Source organism: Taudactylus pleione, unplaced genomic scaffold (genome assembly GCF_031769625.1).
Source record: "Taudactylus pleione unplaced genomic scaffold, aTauple2 ptg000257l, whole genome shotgun sequence".
NCBI lineage: Eukaryota > Metazoa > Chordata > Amphibia > Anura > Myobatrachidae > Taudactylus > Taudactylus pleione.
The window spans coordinates 1,359,689-1,372,644 of record NW_028284659.1 but is presented as its reverse complement, the minus strand read 5'-3'; positions in this window follow the sequence as shown (position 1 = coordinate 1,372,644).

Genomic DNA, 12,956 nt, shown 5'->3' with positions numbered 1-12,956 from the left:
GCTAACGATGGACGCTCCGTCGCTACGGGTCTCACACCAAACGGGGCGAGCTGTCGATGGTGATTGACAGCTCGCCCCGTTTGGGAGGCGGGCAAGGGGGGTGGCCGGCCAAACGGAGGCGTTCCCGACAGAACGCTTGCTGTTTGGGGGCGGCCCCACTGACATCAGCAATGATGTCAGTGGGGAGTTTCCTGCTCGATCAGAGCAGGAAGCTCCCTCGGTCTTGCGCTTGCCGAGACCCAAACTTAGGGTCTCGTCGCAAGCCCCAATGGTCGCGATGGTCCTGACCATCGCGACCATCAACCTGGTCGCTCGCTAGAGCTGTGGGTGGTAACCAACAGTTTAGCTAGCAACCAGGAGGCCGCACTTCACACCACAAGTGGCCGCCCTCATTCAGAGCGACCGTTTGTATCTAGCGATCCACTCTGAATGAGGGCCTATGACCTTTAAAGTCAACATTTTTTAGTGGCATGAGCCCTGGTATTTCTGTCTGAGCTCTGATTGGTTGCCGGCTATTAACATTCCAATTTTGGTCCTTGGCTGGTCTACTATAAACTTTTCTTATTTACTTTGTTCCAAAATAAAGCATTCAGAAACCATCCTGTATTCCTGCCTTGTTTCTTTGTTATGTAAATACATACTTCACTTATTTGTGGTATAATCATAGCAAACATACTTCACTATTCTGTAGCTCTCTTCTTACGTCTCAATCTCAGATGTGCATTGCAGGACGTGCAGGGTTTTTTTCCAATAAGCTCCCTGATTCCCAGCGTGATGACGAGAAAATGGAAAAACTTCCTGTTCATAGGTTACAGGAAGTGACAATGGCCCTCATTCAGAGCCGTACGCTCTGAGCAGAGCGCACGCTCTGCATGAGGGCCGGGCTCCTTTTTCATGGAGCGTCCTCCTGGACGCTCGTATAGCTGTGGGTCACCACCCACAGGCTATACGAGCGTGCATTTTGATGGCCGCGATGGTCGTGACCATGGCGACCATCGAAACTGCGAGCCGGAGCCTGCGGTTGAGGTTTTCAACCGCAAGCTCCGGAGTGATTTTGGCTCTATCAGAGCCAAAATCACTCCCACTGACATCACTAGTGATGTCAGTGGGCCGGCTTCTGACGGGAGGCGTTCCCGTTGGAACGCCCCCGTCAGGGAGGCACGCCCCCGGCACGCCCACCAAAGGGGGCGTGCTGTCAATCAACATTGACAGCATGCCACCTTTGATCGGACACAACGAGCGAAGGAAAGTCCTTCGCTCGTCGTGTCTGGCGCATGCGCACGACGGAGCTCCCTCCGTCGTGCGCATGCTCAGTGCAGACCATCGACCCACTTGCGAGCGTACAGCCGCTTGCGAGTGGGTCTGAATCAGGCCCAATATCCTGTATAGGAAGCGACACACTCCACGGGATCAGGGTATGTTTATGGCATTTAGTTTATCGTATTGTTTTGTTTCATCTTCTGATTGTGCAAAGTTATATTACAACAGCTGCAAATTCCATGTATTACTAGTGAGTGAGGCGAGGTAAATATTTCTCTATTGGTTTCCGCAGCTGATGAAATCACAGACAGTAAGTGGAGAACAATGAAATGTATCGGTTGCAGAGCTGGATTATTATTATTATTATTACATTTTATTTATAGGGCGCCACAAGTGGTCCGCAGCGCCGTACATACGGTAAAGGGTACACAGAACATTACATTACAATACAGTAAGGCTGTCATAGAAGTGCTAGAGAAGAAGGCTGTGAGACAGTGGGGAGGAGGACCCTGCTCCTAGGAGCTTACAATCTAGGGGAGACGGACAGATGGCATGAGTGTGTAGAGGGGGACCTGAGTGCAGGAAGTAGGCGGGGTAGAGATGGCTGAGACAGGAGGGACAGAGACCTAACACGGTTATGTGGGGGAAGGATATGCTTTGGTGAACAGGTGGGTTTTCAGTGCACGTTTGAAGCTCTGCAAGGTCAGGGAGAGTCTGATCGAGCGAAGGAGCTCATTCCAGTGGTGGGGGGGCTGCACGGGCAAAATCTTGGACACGAGCATGAGATGAAGTAACCAGCGTGGAGGAGAGGAAACAGTCATTGGCAGGGAGGGAGTGTGTAAGGAGATGAGCTTGGAGATGTAGGGTGCGGCTCTTCCCTCCACACCCTCCTCACTCCCCCATCAATCTCCTCACTCCCCTCTACTCCACTTACCTGATCCATGGTCACGCTGTGCAGGGCAGGCGCACCTTCTCTCCTGGTCGGCTCCATCTCACTGACTGATGCTGGGAGGAGGCGACCACGCCTTCTCCCAGTATCAGTCAATGGGGAGAGCCAGAGGCGGAGCTGACTGGGAAGACGCGACCATGGAGCAGGTAAGTGGAGTAGAGGGGAGTGAGGAGATTGATGGGGGAGTGAGGAGGGTGTGGAGGGAAGGGCGGCGGACAGAGGCCTGGTACCCCCTGGCACCATAGGTGTAGGGGGAGGGTGCCCCATAACAGCCGCACCCCCTGCAACCACAGTAGTTACGCCACTTTCCCCGTCTAACCCTTACCCTCCCTTAGGTGTGCCTAACTCAAACCTCCCTCTCTAGTGCCTAACCCTAACCTCCCCCCAGAGGTGCCTAAACCTAACCCCCCCCCTCTCCGCACACTAAAGCTAACCTTCTAACCTTCCCGGGGGGGGGGGGTGCCTAACACTAACCTCCCCCCTAGTGCCTAAACCTAAACTCCCCCCTAGCGCCTAACCCGCTCTTCCCCTAGCCTAACCCTAACATTCCCGGGGGTGTGCCTAACCCTAAGTCCCCCCAGGGGGTCCCTAAACCTAACCCCCCCATACCCGTGCTAAGTGTTATACTTACCCATCGTGGACGATCGGGATGGCGGGGTCAGTATTTTGTCGCCTATGTTAAATCCCTTTCCGGGATTCTGCAGTCAGGATTGAGACCGACGGCCGCGTCTTATAACTACATCCCCTATTTCCTATGTACTATATACTGAGCGTGTGAATATTCTGCATAACTCAGGGAACGTTTCTGCAGATTGCACAATGATGTGAGGCTGCTGTCACCGTTTCTGTTTTATATTAAAACCACTGATTTGCTTTTATTTTTTGCATGTCAATAATATGCACCATTTTTGTTGTCTTATTAAGTGCTACATAATAATGTTCTGTGTTTGGTTCTTAAAGAATTCATGTGACAGATAGGCTTGGTTTTTTATACAGAGCTGCGATAATGCTGTGAATATATAGCATGCATTTGGGATCGATCATGTGGTAACTGAGAGCGTCAGCTTTAGAACTAAAGAGCTCTTAGTGGTGGCAGAACTGGGTGTTTAATAATGAGCATGGGATATAATTATAGGGAATTTTAGTCATTTTGTTTCCTTGTTACAGAATAGCTAGTTTGGGAATTTTCAGTCCTTTCGCACCCATATGTCCCCTATACCCTGCTGGGTCTTGTTGTGACATAGAAATAAGTTAGCAGGCAGAATACTAACACCTAGTAAAAGCGGGGCTGAAGTAAAGGAGGGGCAAAGGGGGCCCACACACAGAGGGGCCCCCACATAGGGTCGGTGTGACCCTGCTGAGAACAGGTGTCCAGTGGCACCTGTTCCCAGTGGGGGATCAGCTGCCATGGCTCTGAGTTCTAATGTATGCAGCAGCACAGCACATAACAGCTACCGTCACTGGTCCGAGTTCCCTCATCGGCCGATTACTCTCCTGACCAGAATGAGCCCGGTAGAGCTGCTCCCTCCCTAGTCCCCTCATCGGCCGATTACTCTCCTGACCTGAGTGAGCCCGGTAGAGCTGCTCCCTCCCTAGTCCCCTCATCGGCCGATTACTCTCCTGACCAGAATGAGCCCGGTAGAGCTGCTCCCTCCCTAGTCCCCTCATCGGCCGATTACTCTCCTGACCTGAGTGAGCCCAGTAGAGCTGCTCCCTCCCTAGTCCCCTCATCAGTGTGACGGATGTGATGTCTCACGTGACGCTGATGAAGGGACTAAGGAGGGAGCAGCTCTACTGGGCTCACTCAGTTCAGGTGAGTAATCGGCTGTGGGGATGGAGCAGTAGGCTCTGCGTGGCTTGGGTGAAGGGGGTGTAGGCTTGATATGGCTTGGGAGGGAGGGAGGGAGGGGAGGGGCCCCCACAACTTATTTGCCCTAGGGTCCCCACAAGCCTTAATCTGGCCCTGGGTAACAAGGAAAAGGAGTAATAGGACAACAGGCCAAGGATGAAGGTGTTAGAGGTTATATTAGGCAGGGCTAAAGGGCCTGATTCAGACCCACTCGCGAGCGGCTGTCCGCTCGCAAGTGGGTCGATGGTGTGCACTGAGCATGCGCACGATGGAGGGAGCTCCGTCGTGCGCATGCGTGAGACGCGGCGAGCGAAGGACTTTCCTTCGCTCGTTGTGTCTGATCAAAGGGGGCGTGCTGTCGATATTGATTGACAGCACGCCCCCTTTGATGGGCGTGCCGGGGGCATGCCTCCCAGACGGGGGCGTTCCCAAGGGAACGCCTACCGTCAGAAGCCGGCCCACTGACATCACTAGTGATGTCAGTGGGAGTGATTTTGGCTCTGATAGAGCCAAAATCACTCCGGGCCTTGCGGTTGAGAAACCGCAAGGCCCGGTTGAGAAACCGGTCAAGACCATTGCGACCATCAACCTGCACGCTCGTATAGGCTGTGGGTGGTGACCCACAGCTATACAAGCGTCCAGGAGGATGCTCCATTTTTATTGAGGACGGCCCTCATTCAGAGCATGCGCTCTGCTCAGAGCGTCCAGCTCTGAATGAGGGCCAAAGTCGGAATAGTGCACATCTTAAGGGCTGGATTCAATTAGCCGCGAAAAGCCGCGTTTTGGAGAAAAGTTTACACTTGTGCGAGCTTTTCACCAAAAATATGTACCATGCAATCCTATTAGCTGCATCTTTCCGCACATGCGAATTTGGAGCAGCTAAAATCAGCGAATAGTTTTCACCATCTCGGTGCAGGTGAAAAAAAAATGTACTAAACCCCTATTTTGTGTTAAAAATGTGAGGACTTCATACAGAACCCTTTGGACCTCCCCCATCCCCCCAATGACTAATTAGGCATGTAATTTTTGGGGTCATAATATAAAACGTGTTGGACAATGGGTCTAAAGTACTGGTTGAGGTATTTTGGGGGGCTGTATGGATGGGACAATTTTTGGGGATTGCAGGTGGCTGCAGCAGGTGTTTGTTTTTTTTACTTTTTTTAAAAAGTACCTTAAAATGTCACAAAAATATACTTGCACCCATATTTATGTACCCCTAATTTACCTGTAGCAATAATTTTTTCCCAAAAATATTGCTTTTTATCATTTTTCCATCTTACACAATTTGAGAACCCAAAATAGTTTTATTAGGGCTATTAATACACTTCCATATTGATTTCCTATGTCAGGCTTTTTATGGGGTACAGACTGATTTCCCCAAAATGTGCCGCACTTTTTGCTGGTTTCACGATGCGCAGTTTTCTCACCAATGTGTTTCTGCGTTCTTTGTAATAGGTTAGGGTGAAAAATGTGGGCGCGCTTAGGCAAAAGGCATAAAAATATCACACCAAAAACGCGCAACTTGTGTGAAAACTTCTCCTACGTAAATTTTTCACTTTTTCGCGTCTAATTGAATTGCCCCCTAAGTGTTTGTACCACATTTTTTGTCACATTTGAAAATGTAAATAAAATGTCTATAAGCCACATTACATTGCTGTATGTGTATAACATGAATTTTATGAGATCATAAACTTTACCTGTCACTGACACATTTTAACCACAAAGTTTAAAGACTGTCCAAACTATTTGTCACTGTCCCTCCAAACTGTCCAAAGTTCAGCGCGATAGCCCTGACTGTATGTTGGCCGCGAGATTTGCGGCTTTGTTTGTGTGTGAATTGGGAGCATGGTTTGCACAGAGCTGGGGAGAAGCTTATTTGGTCCTGATTGTGCCTGGGCAGATGTTGGAAGATATATGGGATCTAAAGGCGCCTACACACTTAGCGATATTTTACATGATTTGCCCGATTTTGACTCTTCGGAACAACAAATCGTGTAAAATATGTCCAAATCACTCATGACCACGATGCCGATGCGCGTACCTGCTGGTCGTATATAGCATCTTCAGATCTGGCCTCCTGCAGGTAGGATCTGGCAATCTCGGACATGATTTTGTGCACGATAGAGCTTAAGTCAGATTGGACGCTCTTTAGCACCATATCGTGTCCAGGAGTGCCTGGGAGCTGCTGGGGAGAGTTCAAGAGAAATCGGAAGTCGGGATTTCGACTCCTGTCATTTAACCCTTGCCGGGATTAGACAGTTGGGAAGCTGGCGGTTGGGATTCCATCCATCGGCTCTCCAACTGCTTCCCCTTATACGGGATGTAGTTATGTAAATACAAATGACTGTGTGCAACAGTTAAATATTAAATATTACTTATCAAGCAGAGACACTGCTATTGGGATCACCGTGTTTTTTTCAGGATAGACATTTATTATATCTAGATAACTGATTTCCGGGACTTTATGGTGCAGTTCACAGCAGATCCAAGATCAAAGAAATTCTTCAGTTTGATATCTATGGGAGCACTTACTATATGGTGTGATCTACATTTTGTAATGAAGTATCATTTACTTCAAGAGATATATATATATATATGTATAAATGTGTCTTTTATGTATGATTTAAAACTTTTTTTAAACAAATAAATAGACTACTATCCAGTGTACCCAGCGCTGCACTGTGTTATTAATGTTTCTAACTTAGTTGGATACATTTTCAATGTTTGTTACTTTGGGATATGTAATTACAGGTGTCTTTTGATTAAATCTGTTGTTTCAATGTGTCTCTGAGATTAAGGGTAAGGTGTGAGGTACAAATCAGTGCCAGAAGACACCTCTCCCTCCAGGGGTTACTCAGGGATGCCGGCTCAGACAGAAATGTAGCAGCCCCTGAAATTGACCCACGGCCGCAAAACATGAGGTGCAAAAGTGAATGTGGAGATAAATTCACACAGGGATCCCTGTTCAGGCACAGATGGGTCCTTCCCGGAAATGGTCCGGAGGTGGCAAAGTACCAGTGTCCGCACAAGACACATTTCTCCTGCCCATAGCTGGCACAGGACCTCTGCCCCAAGCTGGCACCATTAGGAAACCCATTTAAGACAAAAGGGGTCCCAACCCATTGCTTCACTATGAAACTCTCCTGAGTATGTACGTCCACCATGTCCCTCTTCAGTGGACTGTGAGCCAGAAGAGGTGACCAGGTCCTCAGCCTCTTCAAAGAAGCAAGTCTAGCAACATACAGATGGCCAGCATTGCACTAGCAGGTAAACCCTCCCACCATATTATATACCTCACTCTGGAACTTTAGTCAGAGGTATGAGGTATACAAGTTTGCACAGCTAGCCTGTACAGGAGCTGTAGGCTGCCTCCCAGTTGCTGTGTGATTGTGCATCCCAGCATGCCTTGCCTCAGTCTTCCTATCAGGGCATGCTAAGGGTGTGCAGGGTGTGTGGTTCAGCAGTTGCTGAGGAGACAGTTATTTCCCACCTCTGCTGCAGAGCAGCACATGTCAAAAATGGTAAATAGGGTTTAAAGAGTTATACAGGGCTCCCAGGTGCTCCCGCACTATTTGTCCTGAATTTGACTCTTCTTTATGTTCACATGGAGGAGATAGGTCCCAAAGCGACCCAATGCACCAAATGTTAAGGCAAATTCAGTTTAAAAATAACGGGTGCTGCTGGTCCCTTACATTCTATTCAAAAAGATTGATTCTGCCATACCTGGGAAGCTAAGCAGTGTCAGCCCTGCAGTGCTCTGGATGGGAGACCAGCAGTTGTAGGCTTTTTCTGCATAATAGAGTCTCTAGTAGCTTTTAAGTATATCTTACTCAAGGCAATTAGTATAGCCACCCTCATTATTGGCGATAGGCTACCAGGTTGACCAGAGCTAGACTAATGAGTTTAGCCCCGATGCCACTTGTCATACCCATTCTGGTAAATGCAGAACTCTTGGCCAGATTTCATAGGTGAGGTTAGGGGTCACATTCAAGGCCCACAGGTCATGCTCAGATAGGCGACTCCTAAAAATACTTTCAAGCAGTCAGATTATCCTCATTTACTCTTCATTCTAAAATAAGCTCAAGGAGTTGTGGCCCCTTGCTAGACAAAGTCTTGTCTATAGGTTGGCAGTCACTTGTCTAAAGGTGGGTACACACCTGACAGATATATCTGCAGATGATGGTCATTCATACACACTGACCAACCATCATCTGCTGCTGCAGCGGGTCCCGGCTGCCAGGGGGTGGGCATGGGGCGTGACCTAATCGCAGAAGGCGTGGCCATGCCCCCTTCGCAAAAAAACAAAAATTATGTGTGGCGCTGGGGAGGGAGTGCTGTGTGCCCCTCAGCCTGGCGCACAGCCAATGGGGGGGCACGACCATCATGATCATAGGAGACTGCTCAGGCTGCTGTGTGCAGCCCAGCACACAGCAGCGTGTGCTGGGCTGCTGTGGATGGGGAGCTGTGCCGGACCCGGGTAAGTAGTACCCACTCACAGCTTCCCCCTCTCTCTGCACCCCTGTCTACGGGCGTTTGGTTGATCGCCCGTACACACTTACCGATGGACAGATATGTCTGATACGTGCAGCACAGCCAATGTGATATGTTTGTGAACGACATAGTTCACAGACATATCGCCTGTACACACTGGCCAACGGGGGCACGATATATTGGCCAATCAATTGATCGGTCAATATATTGGCCAGTGTGTACCCAGCTTAAGCAGTGTAGTGTAGCAGTAGGGCCTCCAAAGACTGCACGAGTCATTTCCCATAGAGGTGAAATGTGTCATTCAATGATAACTAGAGATAAATGTGAAGGCACTGTATACATGTATTAAAAAGAGAGGGTTCCGAATAAAAGGACTAACATATATCCCCCTTTTCTTTTGCCCACTAATTGGTTTTGTCTCAAGTTATACCTATAGGAGGTTTTCCATTTGATCTCAATCTACTGCAGCCATTGGAATCTTTGTAATTTTCTAATAAAGAGACCACCTTCTTCAGTGGACTGTAATGGTGGTTGTACTCTCAATAGCACCTTACACCTGCACATGTTTAATGAAAGCAGAGGTTCCATACTATGTTATTGTCACCTTCGTCTAAACTAGACTGGGACATATTAATCAGTCATCAAGGTCTAACTCTGTCTACCCTGGTCAAGCTCGGATTATCCATAAATGAGATAAATTCTTTCATTACTCCATCCCATAGGATATATCCCTTCTTTTTCTCTGGTGTTTCTTCCAGAAAAGTGGCCAGAATTAAGTTCAGTGATAGTTCAAAGTCAGAATATACATTTAAAGGACTTGGACAAAGCTATTAGAAAAATGAGGACCTTACACCTGAGGCTTTTCCAAGTTCCCTTACACTGTAAACAATTACAAAACCTATTGAGATTTGCATTTCTAATGATTGGGGAGCATTCACTCAGAACCAGGCAGTGAAAGGCAAATGTTATACAATGGAGCAGTAGGCTTACATTCAATCTGGCCAGCCATGTTAGTCCTTAGAGCTTTAAATCCCAGTCACCTACAAGAATTTGCAGTTTAAATTTGTCTGGATAACAACTGTGGTATCTTACCTGAACAGGATGGCACACTCTTGTTCTCTGTCACAAAAGCCCTAGGGATTAGGAAATGGGCCATTCAAAGGCTATTCACCTAACAACAATTGCATTCTGGGAAACTACTGAAACTAATGAACTGAACAATCCTCCATTGATATCATCTGATTTTGGGCAATGTGGCCTTAAATATTCCAAACAATAGTACAAACCTTCAGGGGTTCCTTGAATAGATCGTTTTGCAACCCTTTTCTGAAGCTCAGGTTCCCACCTTTGTGTCCAGAATGTGGAAACAGGGATCATTCAAGGAGGATGTAATGTCTTGACCATGGTCAGATCTTCTCCTATATGTTCTCCCACCACCTGCTTATTACTGAAGATACTGCACAAAATGAGAGCAGACCAGGTATCCCATTTAATACTAGTTTATCCTCTCTGGCAATCCAAGGTATTGTTTCCACTAATCAATTAGTTGTGCAAAGGGCCCAAAATTATTCTGCAACTCTCCAAAGACTGCTTACAGGGTTATTCAGATCTCCTGGACAAGTTGCCACCGTGCATATTGAGAATGACATGAATGGGTTACTAACAAGACTCAAGATTGTCATCTTCTACAGTAGTCCTTACAGAAGGCCATTCAAGGACCAGATATTCTACCATGGTTAGAAAATGTTATGTATGGCCTAGTACTGCTAATACAGCTACAACAGCTTCTCACCTTCCTGGACTTCTGGCTGCCAAATATGATGCAGACCTTGCACCAGCCACCATCGGCTATTATGGTTCAGCTCTGGCCTTTTTATCACCAAGGCTAACTGAAGACAATTTACTTAGAGGAGTTCTTTCCTACCCAGCGCTTTTAATCCACAGTGTTCTAGTACTTTGAATATAGAATATAGAACCTGTTCTAACCCTCTAAGATGCCTTAGACACAAGTTCAGGGAGTGTGCTTTTATTGATAAAATTTGCTTTATTACTAGATTTAGGGGTCTATTTACTAAGCAGTGTTAGGAGACAGAGTGAAAAGTGATAAAGTACCAGCCAATCAGCTCCCAACTGTCATCTCACAGGCTGTGTTTGAAAAATGTCAGTTGGGAGCTGATTGGCTGGAACCTTATCTCCTAACACTGCTTAGTAACTAGACCCCTTAGCCTTAGAGGCCAGGTGTGCTGGGCTAATCTTAAATTATATTACCAATCCAAAAAACCCTCCTTTAAAAATCGTATAGTTGACTTTGATATATTTAAAAGATGGGACAAATCCTATTATTTGTGTGTCTCCTAATTGAAACTTACTGCTCCACTAAAAAGGTGAAGCTTCAAGGCTACTTTATGTATCACTTCCCATTAACCACCCCTCTAGTGCAGCAGCAAAACGTATGTTCCTACATTCCATAATGCATGCCACTCATTGATCCCCTGAGCATACATCTGCCAAGCATTACTGGAGACCAACTGATCTTCCAAGCAGCCACCAGGTATGTGGTATGTGGTATGTGGTAGTCTGCGTAGTTGCTAGGTTGCAATCCTCCTGACGAACAAGCAGCAGTTCTCAGGAATCTATAACCTGCAAACTTTCTTTGTTCTAGGGACTAGACAAGCTAAGTAAGTGACATTTTTTCACTTTACCTTGTCCCAGTGGTTTTCGGGAGGCTGCTCATCCACCCACCAGCTGTTGCTAGGTGACAATCCTATTCCCTAGAACAAAGAAAGTTTGCAGGTCATAGATTCCTGAAAACTATTATTGCACACTACTTATATAATGCATTGGCAATATCCAGGTGAGACACACCCTATAGGGCTGGCATAAACACAGAGGAAAGCACATGACCCAGGGGGGAATATGAACATCACAGTGTTTAGAGCTCCCCTCTCAGACAGGCGTTTGCTCTTTTAAAAGTTGTTGGGTTGCAGCTGGTAGTTCTCTCCCACCCTCTCTCCATCCGTCTGCCCTCTGCAAACACCAGACAGTATCGGGAAGAAGCAAGGTCACCTCTGAGTAAGTGCTCCTTAACATGCATATATATAATGTATGTGTGTGTGTGTGTATATATATATATATATATATATATATATATATAAAATTATCTCTGACATTGTGAAATGCTGTCTATATTTTCCAACTAAAGATCAGCCAAGTTTCTGCTAACTTCTGTGAAAATCAAAGTTCACCGTGAAAGCCGTAATTATACAAAGCTCAGGTCTCACAACATGCGAGTGCACGACTTTGCCTCACTGTTACGCAGTTGCCTGTGGTGACATTTAAAATGGATAATCTAGAGCTGGAACGATGGTGCAATTTCCATTCTGCCGCATTTCGTGCGTGGGGAGGGCCTGGGAACACTTATTCTTTCACTGAAACCGGCGATGTATCACCGGCAAACAGGGAATGAGGAGAATATTTTGTGGAACAGTTTTGAGTTATTCATCTGCACCTCCAGCTGTTACATTGTGTCCATCTTTCCTTCCCCCCAACCCATGCCTATAGGGGTGTTCCCCTTTGCTTAGCAGGTGGATCAGCGCTTTTGAACCATCAGTACATTGTTGCCCAAACCCAGAAACATAGTAAAGGGGATGCCACTGTTCTAGTCTACAGACAATACCTGGCATCCATCTTGTCTGTGCTGTGGTGCTAGTAGTAGGCTTTGCATGCCTCATGCCTCAGACTGCGAGGCTGGAGGCACTGGTGAGACTGATGAATCTATCAGTGAAAGAAAGTAATCGGCTGCTCCTTGATAGACCAGACTGTCGCTCACATTAACTTTACTTAACCCAAGTCTGCATCTTTTTTGTACCTAAATAGAGTTGGTGAGACTGAGGTAACGTTGAGGCGGTTTTACCTGATTACAATACTGCATTGTAAGTACTGCTGGCATTGTGCTGTACGTAATGTATGGGTCTTAGCTAGTGCCTTATACTTACACCCTGTGTGGAAATGTTATTTATGTTTATTTCATTGTCATGACTTTATCTATATATGTCCAGATAATTACCTTCCATGTGTAAGAGTTCTCCTCACCCCTTGTGGCTGTAACTGCAGTTGGGGGTAGCGGTGAGTTTGCACATAGGCAAAGTTTAGTACTATATACTTTATTTAACTATATTGGCAACTCAAGATGTAATGGGGCCCATTTATCAATAATCAGTAATGGGATCTGGGCGTAATATTAGTGTGTATGAATTAGGGATGAGCGGGTTCAGATTTATGAAATCCGAACCCCCCTGAGCCCCCGATCTGAGCCGGGTTTTCCCGCCTGACTCAGATCTGAAATCGAGGCAAAACTTCATCATCCTGCTGTCGGATCTCGCGGGTTTTGGATTCTATAAATGGTTG